The 15,305-nt window shown below is 43.8% G+C and overlaps 1 protein-coding gene across 2 annotated transcripts in view; it reads right to left on the bottom strand.

Annotated features, from left to right (window-relative positions):
* Positions 1-11,860: 11,860 nt before the first annotated feature.
* Positions 11,861-15,305, bottom strand: part of trdmt1 (tRNA aspartic acid methyltransferase 1) — a 166,644-nt gene continuing 163,199 nt past the window's right edge. Inside the window, exon 13 of one of the 2 annotated variants that reach the window (XR_009718758.1) lies at positions 11,861-11,886. The gene's annotated coding sequence lies outside the window, so the exon portion shown is untranslated. The remainder of the gene's footprint in view (positions 11,887-15,305) is intronic. The other variant, XM_061304625.1, reaches the window with a different exon arrangement.

The following is a 15,305-nucleotide window of genomic DNA, read 5'->3' as shown; positions in this document are numbered from 1 at the left end:
CCGGATGCTAGCGTTTTACCACAAGCAAACACACGAAAGAAAGCCGCTGCCAGACGCTTCTTGCATGTCAGCGAGTTCATTTTTTATGTACGAGTTGTGCAAACATCCATTTTTCTGTCAAAACCCCTCTATTGTGTTGATGAAAAAAATATACAGTTCAACAGCAGTTCCCTGCTCACAATTCTCCAAGCCAGCTCCCAATTACTTTTGTCCTTGATTTCTTACATGGATGTGTTGTGCCAATTTTTTCCATGTATAATGCGCAAAATTTACCGGGTTTTTTTTATGTATAATGCGCAAAATGTAACTAATTTATTGTCCTAAAATCTGGGGTGCGCATTATACATGTGTACAATTTATTTTTATTTTATTTTTTTTGAAGAAAATCATGGTACAACAATTTCTGAAGAAAATCTTCTCACGGATGGAGTCTGGAAAGGAGCGGGGCGACCAATTGCAGCTTGGACCAGGGTTTATTGGAGAACCTCAAAACACAGACTTGGTAAACTAATTGTGATAAATAACTGGAACATCACTCAAATATTGGTGATCCCGTTGAGTCTCACATATTTTTCGCTATCGAGTTTGCTACTGCATGCGCAGTGATACTGACCGGCAGAATAATCTTTTTTCTGAAATAATTTTACGTTTACGGACTTAAGTAGGAGTCAAAATTTGGGTGCGTATTATACATGGGTACAGGCTTTTTTCCAGCATCGACATGCCATTTTTAGGGTGCGTATTAGGGGTGTAACGATACATCGATACACATCGATTAATCGATATAATGCTCTACGATTTATTGGCATCGATGCTAAACGTAAACATCGATTTATATCGCCGTGTTTGACCTCGGACATTAGACGCAACTTTATTTTGAAATCCAGGTCATTGTTGCTTGCTTCCTCTTTCCGGGAGCAGTGTGCGCAGCGTTGTTGTGTTGTGAGCAGAGCAGGCACGTGAAAGGGGAGTCGACAACTAGTACGCGGCTCCTGGGCTGGTGCTATGGCTAGTGTCCAAAAAGACGAGGAAATTTGCTCCCCTTTAGGCTTCAAGTCATTCGTTTGGAAGCACTTTGGATTCCAAAGAAAAGATGGCTCAACGGACAAGACACGTGCAGTTTGTAAATCCTGCCATGCGGTGATCAAATATTCAGGGAGCACAAATCTCGCCGCACATTTAAAGAAAAAACACAACATCAAAGTTCAGTGTTAAAATAAGCACTTTGTATACTACAATACTCTTGTAATTTCCTAAATAAAGAGTTTGCAGTACCTTGTTGATTTTGCGTATGAATTGTTATAAATCAGATTATTGTTCTATATTTTTTATTTTAAAAAAAATATCGATCGTAGAGCACTATATCGCGATATATCGTGAATGAATCGCAGCAGGCTTTAAGATATCGGCAAATATCGTATCGTAGTTCTTTGTATCGATATTATATCGTATCGTGACAAACCCGCAATTTACACCCGTAGTGCGTATTATACATGGGGGCGCATTATACATGGAAAAAAACGGTCGTCCTCGGGCAGATCATCTTTTTCTGAATTTCTTTAAAACTCTTTGCTGGCATTTGGTTCTCTCCTTCCCCACATGGGTCACGCTGTACGTTCCTGAAGCTGATTGGTGTGAGGCGTAGCACAAAAAAGTTATCTTCACTGAATATGCAGCGGAGAGGCGGAATGAGCATTTTTGCATTGTACGTCCCTCACGCCAAACGCACCGCTCTGCACTCAAACATGCCCACACACAGGAACTTAATATTGTGATTGAAGCGCGTCTCCTCAAATGCAAGCAACATAATTGGTGTTAATGTATTCAGTCCCAAAGCCGCAATTACATTGTCCTAATGGTTTAATTTCACCAACCATCGCAAAAGTAGGCTAACTTTCACACAAATGTGTGCACACTCACTATCATGCATGCATGCACATGCACGCGTACATTAGTATGCACACGCATACACAATGTCACAAAAGGACACGAATGAGTCCACACAGTGTACGGCACCTCTAACCAACACCAAATATTGATTCACCAAACTCATTAGGTTTGACATGCACATGTGAAGTAATAATAGCACATACTCCTGTATTACTCACCTTTGACTTTGAACAAATCGATTCTGTTGAAATCTTTGCCATCAGGAAGTAACGCAGTCCTGAATTTGGGATCCCAACCTTAATTTTAGAATATAATCAGAAAATATGTACAAAACAAGCAGGCAGCTGAGGTTCTTCTTACACTTGTGGGAGAAACCATCACCTCCTGGAAAATGTAGCCACATTCCATCAGAATTTGGACAAAATACTGCCTGCAAAAACAGAAAATCACCACATTTTTACCTGTTTAACTACTGTATATTCCAGAATATAAACCACACCTAATTATAAACCGCTCCTAATTTTAAACCGCAGCAGATGAAATGATGAGGGGAGAATGTTTTTTTTTTCCCATATATAAGCTTTAGAGGACTATAAGCCGCAGGTGTTTTAAGGTTTAAATGCCATTTGTAAGAGAATATACAGAAAGAGGATTCTCAGGAAGATGATTTAGCATATTGTTTATTAACATTTTGTCAAATATTTTATTGGTACATATCTTCAGAACTTAATTAAGTATAACTACTAATTAAAAGGAAGTACAAAATGTGTATGAAAATAACCGACAGCATACCAGAAAAATATGATGAAAATAAAAAAAAACGCGTGTGCACGTGCGGCTTATAGTCCGGTGCGTCTTATATAAGAAAAAAACTAAAATATCCCCCAATTTTAGCTGGTGCGGTTTATAATCCGATGCGGCTAATAGTCCGGATTTTACGGTATATAAATATTTTTGCCATCAAAAATACATTTTTATATGACCAAATTTTCATAGGTCAAGGTGAAACGTGAAACCAGGACTGTTGCATTTGCTACTAGGGCCTTAATGATTTCTACAAAAACAATAGTAACCTCACTGCGGGACGACCACCCCGCCCAAAAAAAACAACCCTACAGAAGTTTCCCATTTAGCAAAATAGTCATTGAGATTTATTTATCAACTTTTGATAGTGTTTTTTTTTCCCAATAAACAAAGGTGGCTAAAGTTTGCCTGGATTTTTTTCACTTGTTTAAACACAATTATGTTAACACACGTATATCCACTATCGTCCTTCTCATCAATCAACTTTAATGAGTGATATATATTGATGGAAGGTGAAAAGGTCGGTATGTTATGTTTGACAACCCTTTTATGAGTGAGTTGCAGATATGTAAGGTACATGTGACTTTTGCCATTGTCGTAAACAAGCTAATCCATAAAATAGACCTTCTGCTATCTGCACTACAGTACAAGCCCAAAGTAGGGACGGCGAAAGGTATGCTTTATTTGACTTAACATATTTTGTGTGACAATTAATACTATTTTCTCAAGGGTTGTTTCTTATGATAGATATAGATAGATAGATAGATAGATAGATAGATAGATAGATAGATAGATAGATAGATAGATAGATAGATAGATAGATAGATAGATAGATAGATAGATAGATAGATAGATAGATAGATAGATAGATAGATAGATAGATAGATAGATAGATAGAGATAGATAGATAGAAATGTTGTTGTTTAAGATGGTGTGTTATTTATTATTTGAACAATTTATTATTTAATAAATAATTTATTTAAATAACAGTTGGATATAAATGTGATGAGTCATGAGAAATTAATTACAATGTATTTCATTACGTTTTTGTTTAAATAATAAGGATCAGAATCACAACCGCCTTCATTGTCATTGAATGAAGTGGTACAGGTGAGTCTAGCCACTGTTTCCTTTTGGGAATGGGGAAGAAGGTTGAGGTTTTCAGAAGGCCTCAATATTGCTCTGAGACAAGGAGTGTTTGAAGATTGAGATGAAGTGGGTTCCAGTACTCCATCGGGGCCTGCTGCCTTCCTGGGGCTCACCATGTTTGGCAGACATTTCAATCAAATTTTAGAGCCAATACTTGTTGAACTTCTACTATAGAATTTCTTTAATGAAAAGCACCTATACAAGGCAGATGAGCATGCTAATGGTTAACGTAGGTTGAACTTCTACGATAGAATTGCTGTAATCAAAATCACCTACATAAGTCAGATGGGCAATGCTAATGATTAACGTAGGTACTGTGTGTAGGCGTTGTTCCGATAATGTTATCTCACTAAGGCACTGGTGTCAAAGTCCGGTCCTGGAGGGCCGATAACCTGCTTGTTTTACATATTTCATTTTTCCAATACACCTGATTCAGTTTATCAGCTTGATGGAAAATTCAAAGGGAGTGCGCCAATTGCATCCCGCGGCATATAACTTACTCAATGCATGTTTGTTTTTCTTCTGTTTAAGGAAGGTATTCACACAGACATATTACACGATAGACATACAAGTAAACGACACAATATAAAAACAAGAAGGCACAAACAATAAATAATAAGAGTGATGAATAAATAATAAATAAACAGATAACACAATAAATAAGAGGAGCAAAATTGAGGCAGTGTGCATACAGCAAAGAGTATGCGTAGCGCAAAAGTACAGGACGCTACGCAGAATGGGGAAGCGAGTTCAGGATCCTAACAGCCTGGAGTATGAAGCTGTTGTTGAGTCTGGTGGTGCGGGAGCGCAGGCTCCTATACCTCTTCCCAGAGGGCAGAAGCTCAAACAAAGAGTGAGCGGGGTGACTCACATCATTCACAATCGTGGTCGCCTTGCGGGTGAGATGGGAGATGTAAATGTCTTTCAAGGAGGGGAGTGAAGCACCAATAATCTTACCAGCCGTGTTCACTATGCGCTGCAGGGCTTTCAAGTTGTAGTCAGTGCAGCCGCCACCCCAAACAGCAATACAGCCGGAGAGGACGCTCTCAATGGTGCCACAGTAAAATGTAGTCGGAGGAGCGCTCGCTCGCCTGAGTTTCCGCAGGAAGTACCGGCGGCGCTGGGCCTTCTTCGCCAGTGATGCAATGTTGGTGGACCAGGAGAGATCCTCATTGATGTGCACCCCCAGGAACCTGGCGCTGCTCACTCTCTCCACCACAGCACCGTCGATGGTCAGCGGCAGGTGTTGGGTGTGACCCTTCCGGAAGTCAACAACAACCTCCTTGGTCTTGTCGACGTTCAGCAGGAGGTTCTTGTCCCTGCACCACGTGGTCAGAAGGTCAACCTCTAGCCTGTACTGAGTCTCATCTCCCTTTGTGATGAGACCCACCAGAGTCGTGTCGTCAGCAAACTTCACTATGCGGTTGTCGCTGTGGGTTGCAATGCAGTCATGCGTCAGGAGGGTGAAGAGTAGCGGACTGAGCACGCAGCCTTGGGGGGCTCCTGTGCTCAGCGTGATGCTGGCGGAGATTTTGTCGCCAACACGTACCACCTGTGGCCTCTGACAGAGGAAGTCCAGTAGCCAGTTGCAAAGATAGGTACTGAGGCCCAGCTTGTCAAGTTTGCTGATGAGACGTTGTGGCACAATGGTCTTGAAGGCAGAACTGAAGTCCACAAACAGCAATCTCACATACGAGTCCCTTCTCTCCAGGTGGGTTAGGGCCGAGTGGAGGGCAGAGCAGATGGCATCCTCAGAGGACCGCTTGGCTCGGTACGCAAACTGGAAGGGGTCAATGGTGGGGTGGAGAACGGAACGGATGTGGTCCATGACAAGCCGCTCAAAGCACTTCATGATGATGGGTGTAAGTGCCACGGGGCAGTAGTCATTGAAGCAGGACGGAGCAGGTTTCTTCGGCACAGGTACGATGGTGGCAGCTTTGAAACACGACGGGACGATGGCCTGCTGCAGGGAAGTGTTAAAGATGTCTGTGAAGACATCCGTCAGCTCACCAGCGCAGTCCTTCAGCGCTCGACCCGGGATGTTGTCAGGGCCCGCCGCCTTACGGATGTTGATAGCGGCAAGCGACCTCCTCACGCTGTCGGCGGAGAGGCACAGGGGCAGCTCGTGTGAAGGGGGAGTGGTCTTCAGCGGGCAAGTGCTGTCCTGAGCGTCGAAGCGAGCAAAGAAGCGGTTAAGGTCATTGAGCAGACGGACGTTCCCTTCACAGCTCTGCGGTGCGGGCTTGGTAACAGAGGTGGAGAGGGAGTTATCTTGACCATGGAAGGAGATGGTGGTTATGGGTTATGACTGGATCTGGTGAGGGGTGCCAATTTGTATGGCTTTGGTTTTGGAACTGTTCAGTTGAAGGAAGTTGTAACTCATCCACGCCCTAATCTTCTCCAGGCAGTTGGAAAGGGCCTGTGTGGGTGATGATGAGGGCACCGGAGTGGAGCGTGGATTGGGGTCAGTCCGGAGGTATAACTGGGTGTCATCGGCATAGCGGTGAAAAGAGATGCCATGTCGGCTGGTGACCTGACCCAGGGGGAGCATGTACAGAATAAAAAGGAGGGGTCCTAGGACAGATCCTTGAGGGATACCACACGTGACAGGGGCTGTATTTGACTTGGAGAAGCCCAGGCTGACGTACTCTGTCCTGTCAGCGAGGTATGAGATGAACCAGTCCAGTGTGGAGAGATGGAGACCAACGTTGGTGTGGAGACGGTTAAGGAGGATGGTTGACGGTATCAAAGGCTACTGAAAGATCAAGGAGGATGAGCAGGGAGGGAGAACCAGAATCGGCGGAGATGAGGAGGTCATTGGTTACCCTCTGCGGTGCTGTCTCTGCGCTATGTGCAGTGCGGAAACCAGACTGGAAGATTTCAAATAGTGAGTGGTGTTGAAGGTGTTCCTGTCAAAGTCAGCTTTATTGTCAATCTCTTCACATGTCAAGACACACAAAGAAACCGAAATTACGTTTTCTCTATCCCACGGTGGCGAGACATATTACACGATAGACATACAAGTACCGTATTTTCCGCCCTATAAGGCGCACCTAAAAACCTAAATTTTTCTCAAAAACCAACAGTGCGCCTTATAGCCCAGTGCGCCTTATATATGGACCAAATTCCTAAATTTAAACTGGCCCAAAGCATTGTGTCATGAAATCAATCATAAGTGGCCCGCTGAAGACTATGAATCATGACTTAAAAAGACTATGGATCATTATTTTATGATTATAGAGTAATTTGTTTCCGTCTGAAGTTGAAATAAAAAAGATAAAATGGAGAATGATTTGATTTGGATTAAAAATCTGACATGATGCATTAATGGTGCGCCTTATAGTCCGGTGCGCCTTATATAAGGATAAAGTTTTAAAATGGGCCATTCATTGAAGGTGCGCCTTATAGTCCGGTGCGCCTTATAGGCCGGAAAATACGGTAAACGACACAATAAAACAAGAAGGCACAAACAATAAATAATAAGAATGATGAATAAATAATAAATAAACAGATAAGACAATAAATAAGGAGAGCAAAACGGAGCCAGTGTGCATACAAAAGACAGTAAGCGTAGCGCAAATGTACAGGACGCTACGCAGAAAGGGGAAGCGAGTTCAGGATCCTAACAGCCTGGAGTATGAAGCTGTTGTTGAGTCTGGTGGTGCGGGAGCGCAGGCTCCTATACCTCTTCCCAGAGGGCAGAAGCTCAAACAAAGAGTGAGCGGGGTGACTCACATCACTCACAATCGTGGTCGCCTTGCGGGTGAGATGGGAGATGTAAATGTCTTTCAAGGAGGGGAGTGAAGCACCAATAATCTTACCAGACGTGTTCACTATGCGCTGCAGGGCCTTCAAGTTGTAGTCAGTGCAGCCGCCACCCCAAACAGCAATACAGCTGGAGAGGACGCTCTCAATGGTGCCACGGTAAAATGTAGTCATGACGGCCGGAGGAGCGCTCGCTCGCCTGAGTTTCCGCAGAAAGTACAGGCGGCGCTGGGCCTTCTTCGTCAGTGATGCGGTGTTTGTGGACCAGGAGAGATCCTCACTGATGTGCACCCCCAGGAACCTGGCGCTGCTCACTCTCTCCACCACAGCACGTCGATGGTCAGTGGCAGGTGTTGAGTGTGACCCTTCCGGAAGTCAACAACAACCTCCTTGGTCTTGTCGACGTTCAGCAGGAGGTTGTTGTCCCTGCACCACGTGGTCAGAAGGTCAACCTCCAGCCTGTACTGAGTCTTGTCTCCCTTGGTGATGAGACCCACCAGAGTCGTGTCGTCAGCAAACTTCACTATGCGGTTGTCGCTGTGGGTTGCAATGCAGTCATGCGTCAGGAGGGTGAAGAGTAGCGGACTGAGCACGCAGCCTTGGGGGGGACCTTGTGCTCAGCATGATGCTGGCGGAGATCTTGTCGCCAACACGTACCACCTGTGGCCTCTGACAGAGGAAGTACAGTAGCCAGTTGCAGAGATAGGTACTGAAGCCCAGCTTGTTAAGTTTGCTGATGAGACGTTGTGGCACAATGGTGTTTAAGGCAGAACTGAAGTCCACAAACAGCAATCTCACATACGAGTCCCTTCTCTCCAGGTGGGTGAGGGCCGATTGGAGGCCAGAGCAGATGGCATCCTCAGAGGACCGCTTGGCTCGATACGCAAACTGGAAGGGGTCAATGGTGGGGGGGAGAACGGAACGGATGTGCTCCATGACAAGCCGCTCAAAGCACTTCATGATGATGGGCGTAAGTGCCACGGGGCGGTAGTCATTGAAGCAGGACGGAGCAGGTTTCTTCGGCACAGGTACGATGGTGACAGCTTTGAAACACGACGGGACAATGGCCTGCTGCAGGGAAGTGTTAAAGATGTCTGTGAAGACATCCGTCAGCTCACCAGCGCAGTCCTTCAGCGCTCGACCCGGGATGTTGTCAGGGCCCGCCGCCTTACAGATGTCGATCGCGGCAAGCGCCCTCCTCACGCTGTCGGTGGAGAGGCACAGGGGCAGCTCGTGTGAAGGGGGAGTGGCCTTCAGCGGGCAAGTGCTCTTCTGAGCGTCGAAGCGAGCAAAGAAGCGGTTAAGGTCATTGAGCAGACGGACGTCCCCTTCACAGCTCCCGCGTTGCGGGCTTGTAGTCCGTGATGGCCTGAATGCCCTGCCAAAGGCTCCATGCGTCCCTGCTGTCCTTGAAGTGGGCGGTAATTTTTCAAGAGAACGCCCTCTTTGCTTCTTTGATGCCCCGGGACAGGTCAGCCCTCGCAGTCCTCAAGCCAGCCTCACCCCCCGCTCTAAAGACTTTGTCCCTGGCCCTCAGCATTCTGAAGACAGTTAGCCATGGCTTCCGGTTAGCCCGAGTGACAATGGATTTTGAGTGACTCACATCATCAATGCACTTCCTGATGTAAAAGGAAACAGAGTCAGTATACTCCTCAATGTCTGTCTGATCGTTGCAAGTGGCAGCCCTCCTAAACATGTCCCAGTCAGTAGAGCCAAAGCAGTCACGAAGCGCATCAGAGGCACCCTCAGGCCACACCCGTACCTGCTTTCGAACTGGTCTGGAAACTCTCACCATTTGTCTGTATGCGGGCAAAAGCATAACAGTGATATGGTCAGAAAGGCCAAGATGGGGGATGATGAAAAGCTCCTTTATGCGAAGAGTAGACCAAGTCCAGAAAGCTGTCGCCACGCGTAGGAAAATTAACATGCTGGTGAAGCCTCGGAAAAACAGACTTCAGATTTGCATGATTAAAATCCCCAGCGAAGATGGTGAAACCGTCAGGATGCGCTGTCTGTTGTTCACTGACAGCCTGGTACAGTTCACTAAGAGCCGCGATCCTGTCGCCTTCGATGTTGGAAGGCGGGATGTAAACCGTGACCAGCAGAATCCAGAATTGGCAGGTAAAAAGGACGGCACTTAATGATCACAAACTCTGCCAGTGGCGAGCAGTGCTTGCATACCACTACAGAGTCCCGGCACCATTCGTCACGGATGTGACGCATATTCCACCACCACGAGATTTTCCCCCCTGTGCAATGGCCCGGTCCGCCCGATAACACGCTAGCCGCTCCAGATGTACGGCAGAGTCCGAAATGTTGACGGTCAACCGAGTCTCAGTGAACACGAGCACACAGCAGTCCCGCACTGTCCGGTTTGTAGATCGCAGTAAGCGAATGAAATCCATTTTGTTGTCCAGCGATCGAACATTCGCCAGAAGAATGGAAGGCACGGCCAGGCGAGCAGGGTTGGCCGCCAGCCTGGCCCGGACGCCCCTGCGCTTGCCCCTCTTCAGCCTCCTCGCACACCGCTTTCGACGCTTTCCAACCGGGGGAGGAATAGCAGACGAGCCCGGCGACGCTTCAGGACGTAGCAGTCCGAGCTCCTTTAATGTCCCCACATCAAAGTCCAGAACTCGACAAAACTCGCTTTCGCCGATGTCAAGCAGAACCTGCCTGCCGTACTTGTAGCACGACTCAGTACGACGAGGCGAACAAAAAAAAAATGCCGGACAAACACTCATTAGACGGACAAAACACCGTTCGGGCGGGACAGAGAGAGGTACCTGCGTATGCACGCGCCGCCATCTTGGAATCTTGATTTACAGTATGTATACTTGTACCTTGTTCTAAAAAGTTGTTATAATGAAACTGTTCTAAAAACATATTCACAGTTTCAAACTTAAGGCCCGGGGGGCCAGTTATGGCCTGCCACATCTTTTTATATGGCTCGCAAAGACAAATTGGGTATGGACTACATGTTACAATACTAAAAATTGTATTCACTTTGAAAAAAAATTGAAATTGCTAGCAATTCGTATTACTATTCATCTTTTTAGTTAATTTTTTACTAGTTTTGACTCGTCTATGATTTCAAAACTTGTTATTCATCAGTTTGGTGTGTAGCCTATACTGTATATAATGTAAGGTGTTGACAGTCGTAATGACCCTCCGAAGGAAACTATGACTATGATGCGGCCCGCGACACAAATGAGTTTGACACCCCTGATGTATACTTTAGCTACATCTACATATGTTACACACACACGTACGCACACACACACACACACACAACATATTTATATTATTTATACATTATTTTCTGTATGTCATTTATACTGAATACATTTATTTGAAACTATTATATAATGTTCTGATGATGACATATGCACTTATATGGTTTAATATACACTTATTGATGCACAAACAATGTACCGTTTATTTCGGGCTATAAGCCGCACCGTACTATAAGCTGCACCAGCTAAAACTCTGGATTTCTTAATATTTATATGTATATAATCCGCACGAGACTATACGCCGCACGTGAGCACGAGTTATTTACAAATAAAGACAGTACACAGAAAGCCTTTTTAAAGTTTTAATCGCATTAATATTTTGTTGTAAACACGGAAGTAATAGCACTAGCTGGGCTAAAGTTTCAACAGCATTAACATTTTGTTGTAAACACTGAAGTAACAGCACTAGCTCGGCTAAAGTATTTATAACATTAGCATTTTGTTGAAAACACGGAAGTAACAGCACTAATTAGGCGGGTAACCCTAACCCTAACGCTGCTCTAGAGTAGCTTATTCATTATTTAATTTGAACTATTATAATTGAAATCCCATATCATTAGTCTTCACACATACAAACACTCAATAAAGCACATGGAATCAAAAACTTGTTTTCGATCGTGCGTACAACTCCGTTTGAAAAGACATGCTCCGAAGTCCTGTTGTCCGAATAAAACCTTTTTACTCCAGAGTTGGTCTTCTTTTACCAATGACCTCCTGCTGCGACCGAAAATCCATCGTGGAAAATTGTTTGAGTTTGCATATGTAATGCTCCATTGTAAAACGAAATGTAAAATGTAAAAACGAAAAAAAATAAAATAAATGGATGACTGCTCCTCATTTGTTCACTGTAAATTTGAACTGGAGATCACTTATTCTCCAGCTGGGTGCATGAAGCATCCCGGGATCACTTGCACCCCCTGCCGTAAGGCCGTAGCCTTTTTTTCATCGCCTCCGTAAGGTCTCTTTTCGAAGCCGTTTTGTTCATCTAAAGAAACACGATGTTACAGACAGATGACAAAAAACACGAGATCATCAGCTTAACTACGGAAATTAGTTAATATAGCCACAGTGTTTGAACACTTAAACAGCGACATAGAAACAGACAGCAGTTCAGCCAAACTGCATAGCCTGTCAGCATAGACAGTTGTATGATTACGCAATTCTCAGAGGAGGCAAGGCAGGAAGTTGGCTTCTCCGAGCGAATCGTCTTAGGTTTTAAAATAACTAGAAATTCACAATTTTGGTTCAAAATGACACAAAACTACTGAAATTAAAAGGAAAATGACTTTATAATAAAAACAATTGAATTTGTTTTTCCCCTTTTCATGATGGCAGGGGAGGGACGGCCTCCCTTGCCTCTGTGGTGAATGGTCTTTGTTGTTTCGCTGGTCTCCAAAAAAAAACACTCGGTGGACAATGGCTGTCCCGGCAAAGCATTCCAGTGACTCACGGCTGATTAGGAAAAGATTTTTATTCAACCAATGTCAAAGTGATGTCTCTTCAAAAGTTTGAGTTTTCTTCAAAGATGTTTTAGCTCTCGACGACACAGATGTTCGCCCCAAAAAAGCCCTCGCGCTACTTGCTCTTGCCCCTTGCGCCCTCTCTCTATCTGTTCTCCCCCATCATTTGTACCTCGTAAGACAACAGCTGCGGTGCGAGTCTATCTATCTATATATATGTATATATATATATATCCATCCATTTTCTGAACCGCTTAGTCCCCACGGGGGTCGCGGGAGTGCTGGAGCCTATCTCAGGCAGTAGGCGGGGGACACCCTGAACCGGATGCCAGCCGATCGCAGGGCACACGGAGACAAACAACCATTCGCACTTGCACTCACACCTAGGGACAATTTTGGAGTCTTCAATCAGCCTACCAAGCATGTTTTTTGGAATGTGGGAGGAAACCGGAGTGCCCGGAGAAAACCCACGCGGGCCCGGGGAGAACATGCAAACTCCACACAGGGAGGGCCGGAGGTGGAATCAAACCCGCACCCTCCTGACTGTGAGGCGGACGTGCTACCCAGCGCGCCACCGAGCCGCCCTATATATATATATTAGGGGTGTAACGATACATCGATACACATCGATTAATCGATATAATGCTCTACGATTTATTGGCATCAATGCTAAAGGTAAACATCGATTTATATCGCCGTGTTTGACCTCGGACATTAGACGCGACTTTATTTTGAAATCCAGTTCATTGTTGCTTGCTTCCTCTCTCCGGGAGCAGTGCGCCCGGCGTTGTTGTGTTGTGAGCAGAGCACGCACGTAAAAGGGGAGGCGACAACTAGTATGCGTCTCCTGGGCTGGTGCTATGGCTAGTGTCCAAAGAGACGAGGAAATTTGCTCCCCTTTAGGCTTCAAGTCATTTGTTTGGAAGCACTATGGATTCCAAAGAAAAGATGGCTTAACGGACAAGACACGTGTAGTTTGTAAATCCTGCCACGCGGTGATCAAATATTCAGGGAGCACAAATCTCGCCGCACATTTAAAGAAAAAACACGACATCAAAGTTCAGTGTTAAAGTAAGCAATTTGTATACTACAATACTCTTGTAATTTCCTAAATAAAGAGTTTGCAGTACCTTGTTGATTTTGCGTATGAATTGTTATAAATCAGGATATTGTTCTATATTTTTTATTAAAAAAAAAAATCGATCGTAGAGCACTATATCGCGATATATCGTGAATGAATCGCAGCAGGCTTTAAGATATCGGCAAATATCGTATCGTAGTTCTTTATATCGATATTATATCGTATCGTGACAAAACCCGCGATTTACACCCCTAATATATATATATATATATATATGTATATATGCCGTAATTTTCGGACTATAAGTTACTCCGGAGTACAAGTCGCATCAGCCATTAAATGCCCCAGGATGGGAAAAAAACATATATAATATTAATAATAATAATAATTTTTATTTGTTCAGCACTTTTCATACAAGAAATGCGCTTTACAACAATGAAAGAAAAACATGAATACATAAAAAAAAATATTAATGTATGCATACACAATTAATAAAGTGAGTTTAAAATAGGAGCACGCTTTAATAAAATAAATAATATATCTTTAAAAAAAGGTAAAAAATTAAATAAAGATAAAGATAAAATTAGGCTTAAAATGAAATTTACAAAACGTAATTAGTTAAATGCTCGTGTAAAGAAATGAGTTTTAAGTTTTGTTTTGAAAATATCTAGCGACCTGGCCTCCCTGGTACCTACCTTAGGTGTGTTCCATAGTTTGGGGGCGTAATTAAAAAAGGCTGCATCACCGACCTTCTTTCTGCTGTTGCTGGGAGCCTCCAATAAACCAGCAGCAGATGATCGCAGGGTTCTTGGAGGTATATAGCTAACAAGAGAGTTTGCAATGTAGCTTGGTCCCTGCCCGTTGAGGGCTTTGTATAGAAGGAGAAGGATTTTAAAACTCTCTTGGTTTGCCTAACATTGCTATTGTTTAACCATGGGGAGATTCTGTCAGTACTTTTCCTTTTGACCTTTAGCGATGCAACAGTATTCCGAGCGGACAACAAGATACCATTGAAATGTTCAACTATGTCATTTAGAGAGCAGTCACAGTTGTATGGCTCAAATGACCTCATAATATCAGAAAACTCTGCTTCAGCCTGCTCATCTAGGAATCGCTTTTGAACTAAAATTTCCCTTTTAGTCTGGGTTAAGGTTAGCTTTACATTATAAAATACACAGTGATGGTCAGAGATAGGCAATTCACATACAGAGATATTATCAATGTCTATTCCTGTTGTTATTACTAAGTCCAAAGTGTTACCATGCTGGTGAGTGGCTTCATTAATGTGTTGGGTAAGATTAAAACTGTTTAGTAGGTTTACTAGTTCTAGGTTTGGAGTCTTCTAGGTTTGGAGTCGTTCTTTTTATTAATATGTATATTTAGGTCTCAATTCAGAATTAATCTGTCATAGTTAGTGATTCCAAGTGAAATCAGCTCTGAGAATTCCTGTAGAAATAATGATGAGTATTTTGGTGGCCGATATAATGTGATAATGAGTACTGGTAATTTTGTTTTAAGTTCAAGAGCAAGATATTCAAATGATGAGAATTCACCAAGGTCGATGTTATTACCCACAAACTGTGTAGAGAAAAGAGCTGCTATGCCCCCGCCCCTTTTTTCATGTCTGACAGACTGATGGAACTTGTAGTTTGGAGGACAAGCTTCCATAAGTGTTGCTACACCATTGTTATTGTTTAGTCAGGTCTCAACCAAACATATACAGTGCAGATTCCTTTCAATGATCAGATCATTTACCAAAAAAGATTTGTTAACCAAAGATCTAACATTCAAAAGAGCTAATTTCAGTTGTTGTGTTTCAATAACAGGGACTGGTTTTGGCTGGACATTAAGACATGTAAGGTT

Source organism: Syngnathus typhle, linkage group LG18 (genome assembly GCF_033458585.1).
Source record: "Syngnathus typhle isolate RoL2023-S1 ecotype Sweden linkage group LG18, RoL_Styp_1.0, whole genome shotgun sequence".
In the NCBI taxonomy this organism is placed as follows: domain Eukaryota; kingdom Metazoa; phylum Chordata; class Actinopteri; order Syngnathiformes; family Syngnathidae; genus Syngnathus; species Syngnathus typhle.
Note: the sequence above shows the minus strand (reverse complement) of the source record. Positions and strands in the feature narration are given on the sequence as shown.